Here is a 24158-nt window from a genome sequence, read left to right on the forward strand (position 1 = left end):
GCAAAAACTTTGAAATGTTCTATAAGGGAAAAGGAGCAGCGTCCACTAATTACGATTTCTACAACTCGCCTCTAGCAGTTCCAAGCGTTATGACACTAGTATCACTGGTCGCAGAGAACTGAGGCACCCACTTCGATCCGCATATCCGGTTTTACCCTACCCTCTGTTACACCGTGTCATTTTGTAAAATGAATAACGAACGTTTCAGCCACTGTCACGGGCGCCTTTCAACGGGGCACGTAAGATACCTTCGCATCCTCGCGAAGGCTGTCTGTAATTTTTGTTGAAACTTTGGCTGTCAATTCTATAGTATGGCACAGTTTACAGCGCACTTGCACAATATAAGAATCGTCAAGCGCGTTTTCTCTGATGCTTCGGCGGCCTCTCGGCACATATTTACAATTAGGCTTTTACAATCTGTAACGAGAGTCGACCAAAACAAATGCTGCTCGTAACGACTTAAACGCGACATCCAGGGTCGACGGAAAGCTCTGGTCTGTTTCCTGTTGGAAACAAAGTGATTTTTAATTCGGGAATTTTACGTGTGCATTCAAAGGAGCGGTCCCAAATGGGCCTAGTGCGACATCTTCTTTTATCGATATACACTATGTGATCAAAAGTATACGGACACCTGGCTGAAAATGTCTTACAAATTCGTAACGCCCTCCATCGATAGTTCTCGAATTCAGTACGGTGTTGGCCCACCCTTAGCCCTGATGGCAGCTTCAACTCTTGCAAACATACGTTCAATCAGGTGCTGGAAGGTTTCTTGGGGAATGGCAGCCCATTCTTCACGGAGTGCTGCACTGAGGAGAGTTATCGATGGCGGTCGGTGAGGCCTGGCACGAAGTCAGCCAGTTCTATATGATTCAGGTCTGGCCTCTGTGCACGCCAGTTCATTACAGGGATGTTACTGACGTGTAACCACTCCACCACAGGTGCTCTATTGTGTTGAAAGATGCAGTCGCCATCCCCGAATTGCCATTGAACTGTGGGAAGCAAGAAGGTGCTTAAAACATCATTGTAGCCCTGTGTGCTGTGATAGTGCCACGCAAAACAATAAGGGGTGCATGCCCCCTCAATGAAAAACATGACCACAGAATAACACCAGCGTTTCCGAATTATACTGTTGCCACTACACACGCTGGCAGATGACGTTCACCGGGCATTCGCCACACCCACGCCCTGCCATCGAATCGCCACACTGTGTAGTACCGTGATTCGTCACTCCACACAACGTTTTTCCACTGTTCAGTCGCCCAGTGTTTACGCTCCTTGCACCAAGCGAGGAGGCGTTTGTCATTTACCGGCGTGATGTGTGGCTTATGAGCAGCCGCTCGACCATGAAATCCAAGTGTTATCACCTCCCGCCTGTCATAGTACTTGCAGTGGATCCTGATCCAGTTTGGAATTCCTGTCTGGTCTGGATAGATGTCTGCCTATTACACATTACGACGCTCTTCAACTGTCGGCGGTCTCTGTCAGACAACAGACGAGGTCGGCCTGTACGCTTTTGTGCTGTACGTGTCCCTTCACGTTTCCACTTCACTATCACATCGGAAACAGTGGACCTAGGGATGTTTAGGAGTGCGGAAATCTCGCGTACAGACGTATGACACAAGTGACACCCAATCACCTCACCACGTTCGAAGTCCGTGAGTTCTGCGGAGCGCCCCATTCTGCTCTCTCACGATTAATGACTACTGAGGTCTCTGATACGGAGTACCTGGCAGTAGGTGGCAGCGCAATGCACCTAACATGAAAAACGTATGTTTTTGGGGTGTCCGGATACATAGTGTATATTAAACTAAACTCCGTCCGAACAGGCCTTGGAAGGCCCAACGGTACCGATCGGCCGCCGTGTCATCCCTAGCCTACAGGCGTCACTGGATGCGGATTTGGAGGGTGATGTGGTCAGCACACCGCTCTCCCGGCCGTATGTCGGTTTCCGGGACCGGAGCCGCTACTTCTCAGTCAAGTAGCTCCTCAGTTTGCCTCACAAGGGCTGAGTGCATCCCGGTTGGCAACAGCGCTCGGCAGACCGTCTGCCGTATCTTCCTTCGTCGTCGGCGTTGTTGTCGTTGCCGTGAGGCACCGTTATACCAAGTGGAAAGGCGCGTCGATCTTAGAGCATGAGATATGGTAACCTTAAGTCATTGACAACACACAACGGTCACGGTAGCACCTGATTCCAGAATAGCTGCAGTAGTTAGGATCTACGAGCTACCCCATCTTGACCAGGTCCCCAAAACTTAACTCGTAACGAAATCCCTTCGAAGGAAATTGTCATAAAGATCATCTATAAAGGCTTCGTACAACGATAAGAAATGTTACAGTTTATAGAATAATAACAGATATGACCAAGTTGACTTGTTTCTTCTATTTTATTTAACGTAACTTTGTTCACAGTTTTATTTCGCATTCACCACTCATTCGCACCCTGATGTGGAGTATGTGCGAGTGCCTGTACCCTAACTCCCAAGTTCCATCGAAATCCTTTGATGAACAGTTTTGGTTGCTCGACACCAACAGTCAATGATAATGATTCCGTATTTTGTTCTTGACTCTTCTATTTTAGCCACCGCCCTCCACGAATGTTTGTTAGGCGTAAGACAATTACACACTTTTATCTCTGATCCGCTGTTATTAAGAGTTCGCGTAAAAGTTAACGTTTTTCTCCTTTTCATAAATTGGAGCCCGCTCTCCGCGATATAATTAAAAAAAAAAGTCTCAATACCGCGTCCCTCGTGAGATGCGTATAGATTTGTACCGGAATTGACCGCCCTGTAGGTGTACTCAATTTAATGACCACACATCGCTATCCACGATTTCGTGTAACTAATTGTCCTTTTGTTACTCTGATCGTATCCCGTAGTTATTTAAAACTCGCCCCTATATTTTTTCACAACACAAAATTAGCACTTCTTTACTTGTTTATTTGTAAGAGTAAACGAAAAAATGACGCCGTATCATCGGCTTCGTCGATATAAAGCAAAACACCTCAATATGCCCAAATCTTCTTATGGGATCGGCTACCTAACTCATTAATTTACTACATATTATTTCAAATAACACTAAACAGGTATTGCCGTTATATTTTAATTGTATTCAAAAGCATGTTATTATGACCGACCAAATTGTAACAAATCGCGCGGCGTCCGTTTTTAACGGTAGCTTTACACTCGCCCAGCCTTTATTCATGCAATATTATATATATATATATATATATATATATATATATATATATATATATATATATAGACAGGACCGAAAGATCGATCTCTCTACCGTAATCAATAGAGGCAAATACGCTATTCAAGTTCCGTTACATCTATCTTGACTCGTACTGTTACAACCGGATGGTCAACCATCCAAGTGCTGGCCCAGCCGGACAGCGCTTCACTTGGTGATCTGACGGGGAGCGGTGTTACCACTGCGGTAAGGTGTATGTTACCAGGGACGGTAAAACAGGAAGAGTGAGCGGTACTCTAGCAGCAATTAGTGAGCAGCGCTGGATGCTTGACGGCAGTAGTCAGTGGGGGCCGGGGTGACGGGCTGTCGCTGATCGAGTACCGGTTATTCTTCGTGTTTTACTGCCCCTGTTAATACATATCGATAAAACAAATACCGCACTGGACTCATTTGGGACCGCTCTATGGAGTGTAACGTAAAACTGCGCTTTAAAAATCTCTTCGTTTGTTCAAGTAAGTCCTCTTGAAATGGCTTTTTTTGCACGGCCTCTGCAGTTCCTAAACTCCAAACCCTACCTTCTTCCTCGACGTCATAATGGCCACGTTTTCTGTGGTATTATTTTAGCACCCATACATCTCATGCGCCCATACCGTTCTAGTTGGTTCCCAGGCTGTGCCGTAAGACTTTCTGGCACATGAAGACTTACCGAGAAGGGTCCACTGTAAAATCTAAGAGAAGAGTCCTGAATCGAGATAGTAACTAAATGGTTTGTGTTCGGTGAAGTAGTAGAGTTCCAAGCAGCATAGATAGCTAAGTTCAGAGTGGAGGATACGACAATCTTTCTGACTCCGCTACTTGTTGTATTGTCCCAAAAATAAGCCGCACTTTCTATCCAAATTTCCCCTCGTAAAAGTTAGGTTGCTGCTTATATCCGCTACCTTGTCTTTTTACATATATTTGCTGTAAAAATTATGCTCATTTGCTACAATACAACTAGAGTCTGAAACCAAAACTGGTGGCAGGTCATTTTATTACGCAACAACGCAAACTTTTGCCTGCATTTTACTGGCGTTAACATTGTGTAGGTGTGCCAATATTGTTTCGTTAGCTTGTAATTCAGTTTCAGTTGGATAGCGGTAAGAAAGCTTGAATTGTGCCGATATGAAAGTATATTTGGAGCGAAAGTCATCGCCAAGCGAAGGAATTCGGCGCGGTTAGGAAGCGAGCTTCATACTTAACAGCTGGAGGTTATGGCGAAACCACAGTCGAGAGGGAGGGCGATGGAAAGTACGGACTGGACGAATCTGATGTGTGAAGTTGGGTTGCTTCAGAATAAAATGGAAGAAAGCACTTTCAACGAGAAAATCATTCAACGAACCGAAATGTGGCAAGTATCCGAGACTTGAAATTAAGATTTTTTCCTATATGCAAAATGAGAGGAAAGATGGAATGCCTATTCCGATAGAAATAATCGAGCTCAAGGTCTCTGGAATTGCAAGAGTTTTAAGCACGCCACAGGGAGAATTCCGCGTGAGTATCATTTGGTGTAGTCCGTTTAAACGGAGAAATGACTTTGCCCTCCTACGAAACACTACACTGGCACAGAGAATGCCAGCTGGTTTGGACGATAAACCTGGGTAACTTCCAGCTCTACAACATCCAGTTGCGAAAGTACCATTTCGATCAGATTGCCAATGCTGACGAAAAGTCGGTATTTTTTGATGTGCCGAGCAGTACGACAGTAGACACAAAAGGGGCAGAAAGTAACCCATTAAGAGGAACCGGGAATTTAAAAAAAAATAGAATTACGGTGATGTAAGCTGTTACAGTCGATGAGGGACACTTAACTCCTGAGGAATTCTGAAGAGAAAAACTATACCCAAAGAAAGCTTTCCTAAAGGCTTAGTCGTTCGCGGCCAAGAAACGGGCTTGATGACAACACATTTGATTATTGACTGGTTGACCCTCTTTATAATGTTTCCAATCAAAGACGTGAGGCACTGCCCCCTACGAGAGCTGTGCTAGTTTTGGATGTTGTTTAGGGACATCTAACTGCTGAAGTAAAACATAAACTTACTGCACAAAAGACAGACCTTGCATAGAACCCAGAGGGTTGGCTTAAAAGGTTCTAGATGTGGTCATAAACAAACTGCTCAAAGACAATCTCCGAGAATTATACACTACTGGCCATTAAAATTGCTACACCACGAAGATGACGTGCTACAGACGCGAAATTTAACCGACAGGTGGCGATACCTACAACGTGCTGACATGAGGAAAGTTTCCAGCCGATTTCTCATACACAAACAGCAGCTGACCGGCATTTCCTGGTGAAACGTTGTTGTAATGCCTCGTGTAAGGAGGAGAAATGCGTACCATCACGTTTCCGACTTTGATAATGGTCGGATTATAGCCTATCGCGATTGCGGTTTATCGTATCGCGACATTACTGCTCGCGTTAGTCGAGATCCAATGACTGCCAGCTGAATATGGAATCGGTGGGCTCCGGAGGGTAATAAAGAACGCCGTGCTGCATCCCAACGGCCTCGTATCACTAGCAGTCGAGACGAGGCATCTTATCCGCATGGCTGTAACGGATCGTGCAGCCACGTCTCGATTCCTGAGTCAACAGATGGGGACGTTTGCAAGGCAACAACCATCTGCACGAACAGATCGACGACGTTTGCAGCAGAATGGAGTATCAGCTCGGAGATCATGGCTGCGGTTACCCTTGACGCTGCATCACAGGCAGGAGCGCCTGCGATGGTGTACTCAACGACGAACCTGGGTGCACGAATGGCAAAACGTAATTTTTTCGGATGAATCCAGGTTCTGTTTACAGCATCATGATGGTCGCATCCGTGTATGGCGACATCACGGTGAACGCACATTGGAAGCGTGTATTCGTCATCGCCATACTGGCATATCACCCGGCGTGATGGTATGGGGTGCCATTGGTTACACGTCTCGGTCACCCCTTCTTCGCATTGACGGCACTTTGAACAGTGGACGTTACATTTCAGATGTGTTCCTACCCGTGGCTCTATCCTTCATTCGATTCCTGCGATACCCTACAGTTCAGCAGGATAATGCACGACCGCATGTTGCAGGTCCTGCACGGACCTTTCCGGATACAGAACATGTTCGACTGCTGCTCTGGCCAGCACATTCTCCAGATCTCTCACCAATTGAAAACGTCTTGTCAATGGTGGCCGAGCAACTGGTTCGTCACAATACGCCAGTCACTACTCTTGATGACCTGTGGTATCGTGTTGGAGCTGCACGGGCAGCTGTACCTGTACACGCCATCCATGCTCTGTTTGACTCAATGTCCAGGAGTATCAAGGCCGTTATTACGGCCAGAGGTGGTTGTTCTGGGTACTGATTTCTCAGGATCTATGCACCCAAATTGCCTGAAAATGTAATCACATGCCAGTTCTAGTATAATATATTTGTCCAATGAATACCCGTTTATCATCTGCATTTCTTCTTGGTGGAGCAATTTTAATGGTCAGTAGTGTATTTAGATTGGCCCTTACAGCGTCTGGCAAGATTATGACGCCATCAGTCAGCCTTCTGTGCGAGTGGATTCTTGCTTCATGGTCCTCCATATCATCAGAGTTGATCACCAATGGGGTCAAGGAATGCTGAATATTGAAGGCGCTGTATGGCAGCGAGGATGTAATGCTGTGGAAAGAGAATGAAGAAAATGGTTGGACTGCGGATGATGAAGTGAATAACGATAGTGATAGTGACGAGGGGAATAAAAGGAAATACGGGATCTGTATGTTGGCGACAGTGTGTTGTTTCACACGTTAGAACAAATGCTTACATGTAAGTACAAGAAAACGTGCGGTAATTTTTCTTCTACAATCAGTGTGTGACTTTTTTCCACAAAACATTATTTTTATTTCTTCCTCGAAATGTAGGGATGCGGCTTATGTGTGGTGGCGGCTTATTATCGGGACAATATGGTACATCGAAAGGTGGTAAGCATGCAGTGTTTCTTTGTGCCAGGTGCATTACTTGCTAGGGACATCTCTTGTTCTGCTATGTGAAAAAAAGACTAAGACAAAAATTCCTCTCCGGATGTGGAATCCAAATTCTAGTAATCGCGTGCAGTGCCTTACCAGTTGAGCCATCCGAGCACTCCTCCCTGGTCCACTTGAGACTTGTGCATGTACGTCTCCACCTCTCAGGTCGTCTTATGATGTGTGGCAGAGGGTACGTGTGGCAGCAGTACACTTTACAATCCGCGAATGGTGCGCGGGGTGGAAAACTGTCGACAGAGCACCGTATGCCTCGTTTAGCGGCACTGGGCACTTCGCGAGGTCTGCTGTGGAGAGCAGGGGAAGATAATACGCTGCCTTGTTTTATCTCGGTCTCAGCAACAGACGGTTCATCGTAAACCTAGGAGGGAAGCGAAGCCGATGGCGTATCCAGAAAAATGCTCTACCCCAAGGCAGTGTCCTCGCACCCACTCTTTTCAACATATATGTGAATGATCAACCAGTTGCACCAGGGACTAGGAGCTTTGCTTACGCGGACGATCTTGCATTAGCAGTGCAGGGTCGGCACTTTAACGACATAGAAATTAGCCTTACGAATGCCCTCAACGATCCAACGCCGTACTACGAAGCCAACTGCCTACGCCCGAACGCAGCAAAAACATTATCCTGCCTATTCCATCTTCGAAACCGAGACACCAAACATACCCTAAACATCACGTGGAACAACCAACAGATCGCGTTCAGAAGCACCTCCTTGTTATTTAGGCGTCACCCTTGATCGCACACTTACTTGCAGACATCATGTAGACAAGGTCAGGGGAAAACTATCAACAAGAAACAACCTCCTGAGTAAGCTCACCTCCACAAAATGGGGTGCCGACCCACATACCTTACGTACGTCGGCACTTGCACTCTGCTACTCGGTTGCTGCATACGCTGCCCCAGTTTGGGAAAGATCGGTGCATGCGAAACGAGTGGATCCTCTGCTGAACGATGCCTGTCGCTTAATCACGGGATGCCTAAGACCCACCCCGGTTAGCCAACTTTATTTGCTTAGTGGCTTAGCTGCACCCAACATCAGCAAGCGAAGCAGAGCGCCTCAAGCAGCTGCGCGACCAGCGCCATCCTCTCTTCGGACAAAACCCTCCACACGCACGTCTAAAATCAAGACGGAGTTTCCTCACCTCAGTTCAACCGTTCGAAACCTCAAAACAAAAGGCCAGATTGTCAAAATGGCAAGCAACACTGCCTACGGGAGAGCAGGCACCTCTAATCTCACCGAACGAACAATTGGCCTCTGGAAATGGACTAAAATGGCCATTATGGAGAACCCTCAGCCGCCTACGAACTGGGGTGGGCAGATGCAACGGAAACATGTGTAAATGGGGATACCGAGACGTGCCAGAGCGGACAGACCCAAACAATGGACCACCTCCTGGAATGCAGCAACATGGGGGAAGTGTGCAGGAAAAAAGATCTGGCAAACGCTACGGCAGTGCGCTGAATTTTGGCGGGACGTGATATGATATATAATACTACATTTCTCTTTATATTGTAATGTGACTCCCCATTTTGGGTTTGTTTTATTTGTACATATGTGTATTGTATTTGTATTTGTGTGTATATGTAATATGTGGGTTGTCTATGGCTTGGACAAGATTAAATAAAATCTCGGTAGCGTCAACCACTGGAGTCTGACGAATGTACCAGCGACCAACAGCGCTTCTCTCCTGTGGATCGCGTTTATCTCCTGCGTTAACCCTATCTGATAGCCGTCCCAGGTTCACGATCAATACTCAAAAATCTGTGGGTGATTATGTTCCCTCGACATTCTTCAGAGGAATAACAGCCTGACACTGACTTTCCTACAGCTATTTTTACACAGTCCTTTCACCTACGGTCGTTGTGAATGGATAGTCCTGCAGTTTTACCGAGAGAGTTGGAGCTATGGACTCGCATTCGGGAGGACGACGGTTCAAATCCGAGTCTGGCCATCTGGATTTAAGTTTCCCGTGATTTCCTTACTCGATCCAGGCGAGATGGTTCCTTTGACACCGCCGATTTCCTTCCCCACTTTTGCAATAATCCGAGTTTTTGCTCAGTCTCTAATGACCTCGATGTTGACGGGACGTTAAACACTAATCCTTCTTCCTGTCTTTATTCCTTCCGCAACTTACGGTTGTTAGTAGCCAGTACTGTAATGTAACCGCACTGCATATTTTCGCCTAGTTATGCGCAATACCATACACTTACTTACGCAGAGGGTTAATTTCCAGTCGACAAACCAGTAGACAATTCCCTGGATATCCTCCGGTAGTTCTCTACAGTCTTTTGGTCTCGCGACCTTTCTACAGACTATAGCTCCTCCTGTCAACAACAGAGATTCTAAGTGTTGTGGACTGACAAGAGCAGCCAGTCCACAATGAAGTAGCCGATAGGGCACGCGTCAACTCACGCCGTCTTGCGTTAAATCTGAAACAGGATATGTGGTAAAAGCTATAAAGAAAAGAACGGAGCTTCTCATATACTTATCTTTAATTTCTTCTTGTACATCTCTATGGTGAACACAAGTGAGACTCTCTCCAGATATGGATAACTGCGCCTTGCTAGGTCGTCCGTACTACTGGGGCCGAGTTATAGTCAGTCTCTCGAGACCTGCCATGTCGTGGCGCTCGGTCTCCGATAACACAGTGGCGACACGCGGGTCCGACATGTACTAGAGGACCGCGGCCGATTTAAGCTACCACCTAGCAAGTGTGGTGTCTGACGGTGACACCACATTCCTCCCCCGCAAATAGGCGAACGGTCGTGTTATAAGGATTCCGCCCGCCGTGGGGAGGACCCCATGTTGACGTATGCGATGAGGTGGGGAGCCTAACAACAGGCGAGGCTGTGCCACCCGCACCCGGCCATTCGGTCCGAGGGGAGCTAGGAAACGCCTGAAAACCTAGTCCAGGGTGCACGTCAACATGCGGTGTATGCGCCCGTAATGAGACAGGAGGGGCCGAAGGGTCGACCTCCATGGCGTCGGGGAATCCGACGCGCGATGACGACATCTGGTCCGGAGCGGGCAATAGTTCCATGGCGGAGGACGGCTGGTCACGGGAAGCAAGCGGCGGCGCGTGACCCAGGGAGGCGCGTGGCGGTGGCAGCGACGCGTCCACCGCGGGCGGCGCCGGAGGCGGCTGTGGCGGCTGCGGCGGCTGCGGCGGCGCGGCGCCATGAGGCAAAATGGAGGGCAGCGTCGGGAACACCTGGGGATGAGGCGAGCCAGTAGATGGGTCCCCAGGGCGCTGACCTGACGGCCCCGTCGCTGAAAGCAGACGGGGAGCGGCAGAACCCAGGCGACGACAGAGGCGCAGCTGATTGAGATGCCGACGCACCTCACCAGAGGCCCCCAAAATCAAATACATCGCGCGGCCGAGGCAGCGAAGAATGCGCCCTGCGAGCCAACGCCGTGAACCGTGATAGTTGCGATAATAGACAACGTCGCCAAGAGCAAAAGCAGGAGCCTGCCGCTGCACAGGAACCTGATGCGGCGGATGTAGCAAAGACATCAGGGTGCGATGAGATCGACCATGGAGCAATTCAGCCGGCGAGCGACCATCGCGGGGCTGAGAGCGATACGAGGACAAAAAGAGCAACAATGCGTCCTCTCGAAAATGCGACTCTTACAACTTCAACATCTGTGACTTGAAAGTCCGGACCAATCGTTCAGCGGCACCGTTTGACTGAGGCGAAAACGGCGCGGATGTCAGATGTTGAATACCATTGGCCTTGCAGAAAGACTGAAATTCTGCAGACATGAATTGTGGGCCATTGTCGGAAACAATAGTCTGCGGTAGACCTTCAATGCAAAAAATAGCGGACAACGCTTGGATGGTGGCAGATGACGTCGTTGAAGACATCCGGACAACAAACGGAAAATGACTGAAAGAATCGACCACAACCAACCATCGAGCATTCCAGAATGGACCAGCAAAATCGATGTGCAAGCGTTGCCAAGGGGAAGTGGTTGTCGGCCATGCAAAGAATTTCCGCGGCGGGACGGCCTGGTGTTCGGCACACGCCACGCAAGAAGAGCACATATGCGTAATCGCAGCATCGATTCCGAACCAAGTACAGTGCTGACGAGCAAGTTGTTTCGTTCGCACTATACCCCAATGTCCTTAGTGGAGAAGCTTTAAGACAGAGGACTGTAACGAACGTGGGACCACAACCCGAGACTGATCATTATCAGAACGCAACAACAAAACACCACGTCGTACAAAAAGTCTCTCCTTGTGAGCAAAAAATCGGCGAACCAACGGATCCTCGATCCGTGACTTTGACAAGGGCCAGTGCGTAGCAACAAAACGCAAAACAGTAGCAAGGACAGGGTCAACAGCTGTGGCCGTAGCTACACGACGAAAATCAATCGGAAACGATTCGACCACGTCATCGGTTTCCGCATCAATGAACCTGCAAGCAAGTTCGGAAGAATCGAATGCTTTATCCTCGGCAACAGGCAAACGGGACAACGCATCAGCGTTTCCGTGCTTAGCAGTGGACCGATACAAGATATCGTAGCGGTACTGCGAGAGAAAAATAGACCAGCGAATGAATTTCTGCGCTGTACGTGGAGGTACAGGCGTGTTCGGATGAAAAAGCGATGTCAAAGGTTTGTGGTCTGTGAGGACGGTAAAGTGACGACCATACAAGAAATCATGAAACTTCGTAACACCAAATACGAGAGCCAAAGCTTCTTTCTCTATCTGGGAATAATTTCTTTGCGCAGATGAGAGCAATTTTGACGCAAAGGCAATAGGGCGATCTTGCGATCCATCTTTGTGCGCACCGATCCCGAAATCCGATGCATCTACCATCAACAAAAGAGGTTTTCGGGGATCGAATGGCGTAAGGCAAGTATGTGAAAGCAACGCCGATTTCAACTGGCGAAAGGCGCGTTCGCATTCCGTCGTCCAGACGAACGGAACACCTTTACGGCGTAAGCGATGAAGCGGAGCTGAAATGGAAGAGGCATGGGGAACATATTTATGGTAGTAGTTAATTTTCCCCAACACACTCTGCAGCTGTTTCAAGTTCTGCGGTGACGGCAAATCCTGTATGGCACGGAGGTGCTCTGGACTCGGATGTATTCCTTGGGCATTGAGGACATGGCCCAGGTAGGGTAAATCCCGAGCAAAAAACACACATTTGTCCTTCCTCAAGCGAAGACCATTTTGTCGCAAGACCTGAAATAACGCTCGGAGATTTTGCAAATGTTCGGCTTCTGTCTTTCCGGAGATCACAATATCGTCCAGATAGTTCGCAGCAGTAGGGACCGACGCACAAACAGTTTGTAAATATTGCTGAAACAAGGCAGGTGCGGATGCACACCCGAATGGCAGTCTGTTGAAGCGATACAAACCAAGATGCGTGCTTACCACCAAGACGCGCTGGGATTCTTCGTCCACCGGTATTTGCAAGTACGCATCTGCTAGGTCCAACTTTGAAAAATATGTTCCCGGGCACAGTTTGTCAAAAAGATCTTCCGGGCGGGGCAAAGGAAAAGTTGCAGTCACAAGTTGGGGATTCACAGTTGCCTTGAAGTCCACACAAAGTCTCAATTTTCCGGAAGGTTTTGGCAAAATTACTAAGGGTGAGGCCCAGAGAGAAGCCTGCACACGTTCAATTACACCTTGAGATTCTAAATCGTGTAATGTTCTGGCGACCTCATCACGCAATGCGTGGGGAACATTGCGCGCTCGGAAAAACTTCGGTTGCGCGTTTGCGTTCAGTTCCAAATGCGCTGCATAATTCTTAGCGCAACCCACTCCCTATTAGTCTGACCGGCCTTACGTTTTGTACGAAAGAACGTATACCGTTTGGCAACGACATTTACTGTTTCCTTGAAATAGGCATCTAACGCCGACAAAATTTCTTCGTAGGACAGAGTTGCTACGTCGCGTCGGGGAAACAATTTCACTATCACACGGTAGGTGCACACACCGACACAAGAAAGCAAAAACGGCTGCCGCTCATTACCTTGTATTCTGTAGGCGGCGAGATGAAAGCCGAACTGGCGGGACCATTCCGGCCAGGACTCGTGGGTTGAATCAAAATTACGGAAGGGCGGTGCAATGGCGTGTTGTGGCTGCGGTAGCGATGAAGCGGCGGCTGCCGCATCGTGTTGCAGCACACGTTGACCCTGGACGAGCTGTCCAAGGGCATCCAATAACGCCTGCGTCTGCTGATTCTGCAAGCGAAAAAATTCGGACAGTACATCCGGAGATTGTGGCGAAGCCATGACACAAGCAATTCAGAGCAAAGCAAGGGAAAAAAGAACAATCCTTCAATCCTAGTCGCCAATGTTGTGGACTGACAAGAGCAGCCAGTCCACAATGAAGTAGCCGATAGGGCACGCGTCAACTCACGCCGTCTTGCGTTAAATCTGAAACAGGATATGTGGTAAAAGCTATAAAGAAAAGAACGGAGCTTCTCATATACTTATCTTTAATTTCTTCTTGTACATCTCTATGGTGTTCAGATATGGATAACTGCGCCTTGCTAGGTCGTCCGTACTACTGGGGCCGAGTTATAGTCAGTCTCTCGAGACCTGCCATGTCGTGGCGCTCGGTCTGCGATAACACAGTGGCGACACGCGGGTCCGACATGTACTAGAGGACCGCGGCCGATTTAAGCTACCACCTAGCAAGTGTGGTGTCTGACGGTGACACCACACTAAGATACCGACGTTATACAATAGATCAGCTACAAATATTGTAAACGGTAACGGCCCGTTAATACTCCCGAAGCTGGCTTCACATTTGCCAATTTCGTCCCGTTAATACCGACGTTTTATGTTCCTCTTCCCAGGAACCTAAAACCATCGCGAGCGACACCCGCTAAGCTCTTACTTTGCTCACTGAACCCCTGTGTACAGCTTTCTAAAATGTTTACCTCATTGCCTCCAAATTTTATCTTCGATCTCACAATACATTGTGTGGCTAGCAGCTTGGGGAAAAAGATACAGCAGATTTTGTCATAACCTCGCACTTCTGAGGCTGAGATTCTTTACTGTACGTAAGATCACCAGACGAAATATTTATCACTCCTTTAAAACAGCAGACAGGGCGCTGTGTGGCGCATTAGTTGGCGTACAACCGGTAGCTGGCAGCCGCCTGCCTCCACACAGAAGCTGTGACATGCCAGTGAGGCGGTGCAGATGTGTCAGTCGGTTCGGTCGGCACGGCAATTGCAAAAACGAGCTACAGCGTTTAGACGTGCCCTTGACGACGCCGTGAATGAAGTCGTCTGGCTTGTTGGTGCACTAGCACGGGACCATCCGACGTTGTACCACTCGCAGCCATCTAGTACGGCGCAATAACAGTGGTCGTAAGAAGATGAAAGGTCTCTGTTGGATTCCTTTCAAGTTAATTTCTGAAATCTGTTGTCATTTACGGCATAAATTCCTCTTCTAAATTTACTGTGGTGTTTCTGACTATCTGGGAGGAGACTGAGCAGTGAAACGTGTTACTTTTACACATAAACAAGAACGATCTGTCACACTACTACACTTTAAAACACAGTTTATATGTAATTCATGTCACGCAGTCTCATACGGAACCTACATCCGGTTTCTTTTATATACTGTATATGATAAGATACTGTCATCCCCCTTCCCTTCTGTGTGAGAGGATGAATGAGCAAATGTATTTCTACTTGCATGCTGGCTGGTAGCAGACAAGCCTGTCTGCTAGAGAACAGTAGGACCAACGCTGGAACCGGTAGCTACGCTTTCTAAAAGCAGAGAGTTTTCTATTTTTGGTATGGTCCTGTCCGTCCCTTGTCATGTTGGTATAGGAAGCTGCCTCTCTGGCCACTTCCGTTTGTATTGGTGAGCCACCCTCAGGAGGGGACCACGTCAGTCTGTCCGCGGCGAGCGTCTGAAGTGGTAAGATCTCCGGCTAAGCGCGTGTCTGCTAAGTCCGCAGGACAATGGATTTCATAAGTTCAGCCTAACTGAAAATTTAATCACCTTCATTTCAGGTTTAGCTATAAAATATCTAATGTTATCTTAAATTGCAACGCAGTGTAATTCGCGTGTGAAGTTCAGAATATCTTCCGGTAGTTGCTTTGTCACTACTTTGTGAGTAAAGTGGAACCACGTGTTGATCAGTAACTCTAACTAAGATCATCAATCTTAAATGCGAATGCTCGTGTGATTATAACGTCTCGTCTTGACAATATTTTTCAATATAGCAACTTTTCTTTATGTTCAACCCACGTGGGGTGTACTTTCTGAGACCAGTACCACGTGCTTGTACAACTGTTTGACCCATCAGGTTAATAGTAAGACGATAGTAACCAGTTTGAGGTTTTTCTTTAGTAAATTGCGTTTCGATGTAATTTATATTAATTATCAAAATTATTGTGGAGTTACACTCTTTGTGTAAACCAAGTTGACCACGTGAAGCATGTGGTGAAAGCATCAAAGTAAACCTCAACTATTCTTTTCGGGAAGATTTCACAGAGAGTTAGTATGAATTTAGTATACCAGTATGTGGTAATTTCATGATGGACAGGATTGCGCTACGAACGTAACTTCTTTGGGTGAAAATTGAATCGGTTGGTTGTGGTTAATTTCCTGTTGCATATGTTTCAACGTTCTTTGTGTGTTATTTTATGAATGCAGTGTTGTATGCAGTCTCCTAATCTTATATATATATATATATATATATATATATATATATATATATATATATATATATATATATATATATATCACCGGTTGTCGTATGACTATTAAAAGATTATAATTAATGTTAGTCTGGTTGGGAATTTGGTAAGCTAGACTGGATACACAGGTGAAACAGTTGCTCAGTAATGCAAGGTTAACTTCCCCAGACAGCTCACAGCTTTTAACCCGCTTTTATTGTCTATCAACACCGCTTTCAGAACAAATTAATGCAACAACGTTACAAAGATCCTAACCGATAGGTGCCTCAGGCGAGCGCCATGTCTGGGCAATCAGAATCAGTCAGCGAAAGCAGGACCGTCTCAATCGCTTTCCATGCGAATGCGAGGTGGCTTGATTTTACAACTGCAAAGTAAGTCTAGCAGGTGTCGCAATAACATGATGGTCCCCTCCAGAGTAATGACTGGGGAAAATTATGACTGCTAAACGAGCCCCAAATCACAATTACTTACATTTATCCCGAAAACAGTACTGACAAAGCAAATGGAAAAATAGTGGCAACTTTAGTATAACCAGAACTTGGCATATCTGACATCGGGGTCTAGGGGAAAGATGCTAATAATCCTGCAAGTGAATTAATTGTAATCGTAAAGTGTCCAGTGATTTTGAATGATGATAACTGAATACAGGTAGTGCTACGGAAGGGAGTACGCCACACCTCTGATTGCAGTCGAAAGCAGACTGTTCATCGGCGCTAAAATACAAGTTTTCATAGTGAAGCCTTAAGGAAGCAAATTAGTATAAAATGACTTTAATGTCCCTGCACATCGCCTCGCGGTCGCGGCTCGAGCTCACCGTAGCAGATTGTAGGTGGAGCCTGAAGTGGCTGCAGTGAACCGGTGGCTGGCCTGTGGTTCAGGGCAGACCGTCTGGTCGGCAGGCCGGTGGGGGTGACGGCGGCTCTCAGTGTGGACGCCTGGTGCCAGAGGCTCCCAAAGATTGATCGAACGTTAACTAAGAGAAAATCTTGCACTGCCGTGTTCCGCGTCTCTTATTCAGTTTGCCTGGACTCCAGATCTTCTGAGCATCAACTGATAAAAATGCTTCTTAAAAAACTCTAAATACCTTGCTCTAGTTGGGTAACCAATAACGTACGTCCTACCATCTCACACGGAAAAAAGTCGCTTCACTATCGCTCTGTGAGCAGTGGGGCAGTTTTCCTGAAAACCGTCCCGTTTCTCCTCTCTAAACTACGATTCGTTTACGTCAGCTAATGCTGGCGGTTCTTACATTGCATCAACATCAGATTTTTGCAAAGTCAGTACGTTCAGCAGTGCCTCGCGTTTTCAGGGGGCCTAAACTGTGGGACCCCAGTCTGTCTTCGAGATGTCTATCTCTTGTGTCCGGTGCTTCTGGAGAAAGTCAGCTTTCTACGAGAGCACAACAGTGCCTTCTCACTCCATTCCCAGCTTTTTAAATGTTTCCTCCTGGAGTCTGCCGCACCGTAGATCGATACTAGCCGTGTTCGTTCAGAACAAATCTGGATGTCCTGGTGCGCGTCCACAAAAGCGTGGCCGGTGACCGGCAGGCTATTGACCCACAGCTGTTCCACGGCGGCCTTCCGTGAACTGGCTCCAGGGTTCGCGGCCGACTCCACTGTCCTTAGCCGTCCAGGTGCCTTTTCCAGCGCTTCCGTCTGGAACCGCGCGACCGCAACGGTCGATGGTTCGAATCCTGCCTCGGGCATGGATGTGTCTGATGTCCTTAGATTAGTTAGGTTTAAGTAGTTCTAAGTTCTAGGGGACTGATGACCTCAGATGTCAAGACCCATAGTGCTCAGAGCCTTTTTTTTTTTTTTTTTTTTGCCTTTTCCACCGCTCAAAACAATTTCTCACTTCTACAGAGCATGCAAAATCGAATCAAGAGTAAAAGAAGGGTAAGGTTGCATTAATCACTAGGACTGCTGTTTATCATATTCCTCAGAAAAAAATACATGTTTCAATCAAAAAGGTCTCTCGTTATTGATTTCCATACATTACGTGACTGTTTCCAGAAATACGATAGCATAACACAAACACTGCGAAGGCAACTCCAAACAATGGACGCTTCGAGTCTGGTAAATCACAAAAGATTGTTACTTACAGCAACACATAGAGCTGCATGTATTTAACTGCGCTAAACAACTCAGAAACTGGACAGTAGCTGACTTATGGTCAGCTGAGTAGCAATTTCGCCTCTTTTCAAACGATCCAACATGTCGAATACCCAATGAACCTTTAACAGGCAGTACATGAAGGGTGTCCTTCAGGTAGGTGGTAATTTTGTTATTGTTTTGGGGTGTTTTCTGTACCCTGCTGTAAGCGTATTGTCATATCGCTGGCTTAGTTGTGGAGTATCTTTGCGGGCAGCCGCGTCTGTAGTGAGTCGAGCGTGGGACACGGTTCTGTTATGTTGTGTAGTGTGTAGCTCTGCATGTGAGAGGCTTTTTTTAGTATTCAGGTTGAAGTGTTGCTACAAGTGCTGTTACAGTAAAGTGATGAAATACGGAAGTGATTCAGAGGGAAGTGTGTCAAGAAGTAATGAAAAAATGAGGAGTGCCGCCGATAACGTATTTATGTATCCTCTCGTTGCGTGACGCACAGCATCGATCATCCGCGCCGTGTTCGGTCTCCCAGAATGAACCGACGTGAATCAGTAAAAATTAGTCACCATAAAAGAGTGCAGTCAAGTGCCAGTGTCCTGTAGCGAGCGTGAGGACGTGCGTTCGGTCATCGCTTTTCCGCATTTATCAACAATCAGCAACGCCGCGACGGTTACGCGCACGCTCGTACAAGTGTGAACTGAGAACTGAAAAATTAACTCTACGAACAGTGTTATATCATTAGTAGTGTCAAGGAGGACTATTACCAGCTACCTATCTGTATGTGTGACGAGCGTAAGAACTTTCGTTCGATCATTCGGCTTCCGCATCATCAACAATCACCCGCGGCGTGTCGGTTACGCGTACGCTCGTCTTGAGTGATATTGTGGACAGATAATCATCAAGATTGTTGATTGGGATAAACATTTACGATTTAGAGTATAAACAGTGCAACCTGTGGTTTCCATATCGTCTCAGAATATAGATGTTCATACCAGACATAGGACAGTGTTGTGGTGGTTTAACGTTGAGTGGCTCCCCTAAACCCGCTTGCATATTTCGATAGATAATTTCAGGCAAGCCAGCAGCAGCAGTGTGGAGCAGAACAGTACGACCGCCGCGGATAACCAGGTACGTGGTGTGGACAGGGCGCACGCGCAAGAAAAGCAACAGTCCGAAACGATTAACAGTTTATAGGGTCCCTCCCCCACCCATTCCACCCCGAGCGTGTTACACTGCATTTGGCGCTTTCATTCAGGTTACCGTGAACATGGAACAGGATGCTTGTTTCAATATTCATGGTGGCCCTATCACACCTCGGCTGCCACACTAAATTAGGGTTGGGATGTCAAACAGTGATCTGCATCTGCATCTACATAAATACTCCACATGCCACCATAAGGTGCGTGGTGGGGGGTACCCTGTACCACTACAAGTAATTTTCTTTCCTGTTCCACACGCAAATAGAGCCGAGTAAAAACAAATATCTATATGCCTCCATATAACTCCTAATTTCTTGTATCTTCGTGATCATTTCCACGAAATTACACAAGAATCGCTCTGCAGTCAGCTTCAAGTGCCGGTTCTCTAAATTTTGTTAGTAATGTACCTTGGACACTGGACTCGCATTCGGGAGGACGACGATTCAACCCCGTCTCCAGCCATCCTGATTTAGGTTTTCCGTGATTTCCCTAAATCGTTTCAGGCAAATGCCGGGATGGTTCTTTTGAAAGGGCACGGCCGATTTCCTTCCCAGTCCTTCCCTAACCCGAGCTTGCGCTCCGTCTCTAATGACCTCGTTGTCGACGGGCCGTTAAACACTAACCACCACCACCAGTAATGTACCTTGAAAAGAATATCACCTTCCCTCCAGGGATTCTCATTTGAGTTTCCGAACGATCTCCGTAATACTTGCATGTTGTTCAAACCCATCGATAACAAGTCTGTCAGCCTCTGAATTGCTTCAGTGCCTTTCTTTAACCCACCTTGGTGCTGATCCCAAACACTCGAGCAGTACTCAAGAATAGGTCACGCTAGCGTCCTATATGCGGTCTTCTTTGGAGATGAACCGCACTCTCCTAAAATTCTCCCAATAAATTGAATTCGACCATTCGCCTCTCCGACCACAATCCGCACATACTCGTTCCCTTTCATATCGTTTTCCAGCTTTACACCCAGGTATGTGGACAGGACACAAATAATTTTGTATCCAGACATTAGAGGTTTGTTTTTCCAACATTAATATACATTTTTCTACAGAGCTAGCTGGCGGTCATCACACTAACTAGAAACTTTGCCCAAGTCATCTTGTATCCTCTTACAGTCACTCGACTTCGACACTTTCCCATACACCACAGCATCATCAGCAAACAGCCAAAGATTGCTACCCACCCTGCCCGCCAGTTCGTTTACGAATACAGAGGATAATAGCGGTGCTGTGACACATCCCTCGGGCACTCCTGACGATACCATTGTCTCAGATGAACACTTGCTATCGAGAACAAGATAGTGGGCTCTACTACTTAGGAAGTCTTCAACTCACACACATACCTGGAAGTGTATTCCACATGCTCGTACCTAATTTAAGTCTCCAATGAGCTACTGTCAAATGCTTTCTTGAAATCTAGAAGTATGGAATCAGCCTGTTTCCCTTCATCTATAGTTTGCAGTATATGACGCGAGAAAAGAGCAAACTGAGTTTCGTATGTGTGATGTTTTGTAAAACCGTACTGATTCATGGACATAAACTTTTTGGTCACTAGGAAATTTATTATATTCGAACACAGAATAGGTTCTACAATTCTGCAGCAAACGGATGTTAAGGATATATCGATACGTCGGAACGAGCTAAGCGACATATTTAATCAATATTTGCCCAACTGGTATATTAGTAATACTAATGTTTAATGGTAATATAACCGAATAATATTATTACTATCATCACGTAACTCACAACAGGGAAAAGTCGACTCCACTTTGTTTTCAATATTGATATTTCACAACATGAGAACGACGGCTACAGCTTTTACTTTGAAGTTCTTAGAGAAATTTAGGTTCTTGCATTGTGTATTTTTGTACTCTCACTCGAAAGTAATGTTGGTAGGAAGGTCTGAAATGTGATTCATGCCAAAAAAATAGTTCTTTTAGGCTCCTGAAAATATGAGTTTTATAACGAATGATTATTCATTTATTTTATCTGCATTTTGAGTGATACTGATTATCTATTTCGTCTGCAAATTTCTTCATATACTGCAGTGTATCGTTTTATAGTTTTTCCTACGTTTTGTCTACCTATATATAACATAATAGGTACTTAAATTTATTGTTAACTCTAAAAATACACTCCTCACAATTTTAAATAACAAGTCAAATCATAAATGATAATCTGAGTTTTATAACTAAAATTTTATTGCTGATATATCGAAATATCGATTTTTTCCAGTCGATTAAACACCGATAGAAAATCATAATACTGCAACATTCGTTTGTGCCGAAAATCGATATTTATGTTTTGTTGTCGCATCCCTACACTAAATAATTCGATTTTAATCACATAGCACAAGTCTGTTTGGAACCGTGTCTGAAACGTAGCAGTCAACAGTCTTCCGAATTTGGTACCTCTGTAGCCTCAAATCATCAATGTATGGCTTTAACTGGATACAGTAGACCTGAAGGAATTTGTGGACTGTCTTACTCAGCAGACTGAGGCCATTATCAGTGTTACAGCCGGTTTAACACGATATTAGCGTGATGTCCCCTAGACGTTACCAATTATTTGTTCAATGTGCTTGTCATCGGACACTCCAGTTTCCGCTGCTAACTTCGCACGTGCCCTACCCCTCACAGCCAGCCGCTGTACTGCTGGGTAATCTCATCAACTGCACTTTTAACGCTGTGCAGATAATTCCTGAAAATGGCGAACGCATGCGGCGCGCTGCAGGCCAGCCGCTCGCAGCGCGCCTGGCGGTGGCGGCTGCAATGTTGCAAGTCAGACGCGCGCGATTAATCAAAACGGCACCGCGGCGCGGCGCCACCGGCGCTGCCAGCTCTCGCGCCATTGTTTCCGTTAATTTGATCTCCATTAACGATACAACACCGCGCTTATCACACCCACAACGACTGGCCGTACACGGACTCCTTTTTTAGGATCGTCATGTGGGGAATTAGATTTTAATTAGTGTGCTGTCGTACCATTTCCCCGGCAAAAAACTGACATTCGTAGTAAATTCAGCAATAATGGCCAATGGGTGAGAAATTTGATTTATCGCTCGGGTAAATATCAATTAATGCCTTCCGAAAAAAACGGACGTTCGTGTCGTTTAGCACAATAGAATTCCATCTATGGGAATAATGGAGAAGCATTATACGTTACTACGCACTGAACGAGTCATCATCTGCATGGTCTTTGGCAAGAGAAATTATTTTAGACCTACCGGTATTAGGCCTGACAGAAATAATGGGTGAAGAAAATAAAGAAACGATTCGGGTCATGAGAAAAGCGCATCGCTGCCATGTCTTTCAACGCTGGTAAGAGCATTCGACTTTAAAATCGGTAAAAATTTTCACCGTAATAAGATACCAATAACAAGAATCTACACATTCCGCTTTGAGCAAGAGTTCCCGTATGATAGTTTGTACAGCGTGCAGGGGCAAGGGGGGGTGGGGGGGGGGGCAGGGCAAGACCGACGAGTGTGGAGTATTTTTAATATCTTTGGAAGACGAATGCGGCTTGTAAGTAAAAGCTGCAGTTCGGACCCTCTTAAAAAGCTGGGTAATATGGACTTTCCAATCAATTTCTTGAAGTAAAAACACCCCACTACACTATATTTTTTCATTCCCCGAGAGCTGGGGAGAGGGAGGGGGCGACTCCCTTTGTCCCCGGGTTCTGGTGCTCTGGGCTTTGAGCTCTGATCGTGGCAAATGGTGGCAACGCAGAGGTACCATCTGACGCGTCTGCTCACGAAAGATTCCTGAAATGTGTGATAAATTGACTTTAAATAGAAATAGAAATTAATTACTGGAAATAAAACTATTAAAATTAACTGGAGGAGACGGCCATTTTTGATGGTGGATGCATCTTTGTTAGTGGCCAAACTGACTTCTTGAAATTATCATAAAATTTAGAAATGCCATCATCAGTTTTGCGGGACCGCTATCTGTTGCCTAGGGACGAAACAGAATCATAGCTTGGAGACTGTGGCCGGATCGCTAAGGTTCCGCGCTTGCATTTAAGTTTGCCAAACTCTTTGATCGGCAATTAATCTCAGGGAGGCTGAACCAAGTTTCAGATGAATAAATGACACAATACTAATTTATTTCGTCATTGAGTCTCCACGATTAAGCTTGTATTGGTCGTTAGCTGTAACAACAGAGTATTAAAAGATTCCATGTATCGTATATCTATTAGGAGAGCAGTTAAAGTAAGAACTCATGAGAGTTAACTAACTTAATTGTAAATGTTTCTAAAGGTAAAATGACACATCGCATTTGTTCAAAAATGGCTCATATGGATCTGAGCACAATGGGACTTAACATCTGAGGTCATCAGTCCCCTAGAACTTAGAACTACTTAAACCTAACTAACCTAAGGACAGCACACACATCCATGCCCGAGGCAGGATTCGAAACTGCGACCGTAGAAGTCGTGCGGTTCCGGATTGCAGCGCCTAGAACCGCTCGGCCACCGAGGCCGGCTCATCGCATTTGTCTACACAAAAGAAAGATTAATTAAAGATACGCAAAGAAAGAAACGATAGTGCGTCCTTTCAGTATAAAGACAAACAGACAAAAGATAGAGATCCGAGCCGGAAGGATCTTCACTTACTTTCTGAAACAAAAAAACCTCTTACAATCGATCGCAATCATCCACAGTCTGACTGCCCCTATATCTTTAAAATATTATTTGTTTGTTTTTGTCGTCTTTAGTCTATAGACTGGTTTGATGCAGCTCAACATGGTACTCTATCATGTGCAAGCCTCTTCATCTCCGAGCAGATACTGCAACCTACATCCTTATGTATCTCCTTACTGTATTCGTCTCTTAGTCCCGCTGTACGATTTTTACCCCCCACGCTTCCCTTTGTCACCAAATTGGTGATCCCTTGATGCCACAGACTGTGTCCTATCAACCGATCCC

This window comes from Schistocerca nitens, chromosome 5 (assembly GCF_023898315.1).
Source record: "Schistocerca nitens isolate TAMUIC-IGC-003100 chromosome 5, iqSchNite1.1, whole genome shotgun sequence".
Classification (NCBI taxonomy): domain Eukaryota; kingdom Metazoa; phylum Arthropoda; class Insecta; order Orthoptera; family Acrididae; genus Schistocerca; species Schistocerca nitens.